Below are 1328 nucleotides of genomic sequence, written 5' to 3'. Positions count from 1 at the left end.
ATATGGGGGGGATGGGGAGACCAAGGTATAATATGGGGGGATGGGGGAGACCAAGGTATAATATGGGGGGGGGGGGGGAGGGTCTTAGAAATTGAAATGTCTGGTATAGATTCTCTGGGACAATATAAAGAGAAATGTTCTGACCCCTGTAGGTGTGTGGGGGCAGTGTGTTATTGGGTCATGTGACGGATCGTCATGGGGCAGATTTGCGTTGGGTCATGTGGTCGGGGCTGCGGGGACAGCTGCTGTTTCCAGGCCCCCAAGTTTAGATACGGGACCCCTCCCTAACTTTGTCCCTTACCCCTGAGGTGCTGTGAGCTGATACCCTGCCTGTAGATGGCGCTCCTCCTGTCTGGTTCTATGGATATATTTTAGGTTTTATCCCTCCCAGGACATCCCCGGACTCGGCTTGTCATTGGCTGTCCCGCGGGGTAATGGGGGATGGGTGTTGTTGGAATTGCAGGCTCGGTAATGTTCTGTCTCTTGCAGGTGCCATGTTTCTGGCCGCTAGGACAGTCTGAAGATCTGTTCACACAGCTCAGACCTGTCTGCAGAGACCAAAGGGGAATAATGGTGATTTTGCGCCGGGCCCGGCCGCCTGCTTCCGCCCCAACCAGCAATGAATCTTGACTCGCTTTCGCTGGCTTTGTCTCAAATCAGCTACCTTGTGGACAACCTAACCAAGAAAAACTACCGAGCCAGCCAGCTGGAAATACAACACGTAAGCGGAGTCCCATCAATGGGAGTACCCAGCATGCCGTCTGCTCATTCTGATTGCTTCTCTCTTTCCTTCTCATAGATTGTCAATCGGCACGGCCCCGAGGCAGACAGACACTTACTACGCTGCCTCTTCTCACACGTGGATTTCAGTGGCGATGGTAAAAGCAGCGGGAAAGATTTCCACCAGGTGAGTGCGCTATAGGTAATAGGTGAATATTTCCACCAGGTGAGTGCGCTATAGGTCCACCTACTGTACCCTATATACCAGCACAGACCCCTACTCCTTAGGTAATGGCAGCACTGTTAGCTCTGGTTATATGGCGAGGGCAGGAACCCTATGATAGGACAGATAGGGGGCCTGTCTGGCCTTTATATCTGCTTCCTCTGTTGGGGAGATTTCGTCTGATTTTGTTGCTGGGGACACAGCAGGAAGTGAAAGAAAATTTCCCCCTTCAGGGTTCTCATCCGATGTCTTTCCCACTCAGTGGGTTGGAGTAACTGGAAATCCTATCGAAGATGTGAGTGTTATCCTCTCCATGTGATGATGTATACATGGGGGCTCCTAAAACCCATTGCAGACTTTTAGCAAAGAATTTCCCCAATCTTCC

The 1328-nt window shown here is 51.4% G+C and overlaps 1 long non-coding RNA gene across 1 annotated transcript in view; it reads left to right on the top strand.

The window, feature by feature from the left end:
- Positions 1–936, top strand: part of LOC140321244 (uncharacterized) — a 2333-nt gene extending 1397 nt beyond the window's left edge. The window contains exons 2-3 of the long non-coding RNA XR_011918870.1: positions 490–721; positions 800–936. This is a non-coding gene — a long non-coding RNA (uncharacterized lncRNA). The remainder of the gene's footprint in view (positions 1–489; positions 722–799) is intronic.
- The last annotated feature ends 392 nt before the right edge of the window (positions 937–1328 follow it).

The sequence above is a fragment of the Pyxicephalus adspersus genome, unplaced genomic scaffold (assembly GCF_032062135.1).
Source record: "Pyxicephalus adspersus unplaced genomic scaffold, UCB_Pads_2.0 Sca1574, whole genome shotgun sequence".
Taxonomy (NCBI): Eukaryota; Metazoa; Chordata; class Amphibia; order Anura; family Pyxicephalidae; genus Pyxicephalus; species Pyxicephalus adspersus.
The sequence above is the reverse complement of the archived record's forward strand: the minus strand, read 5'-3'. Positions and strand labels throughout refer to the sequence as shown.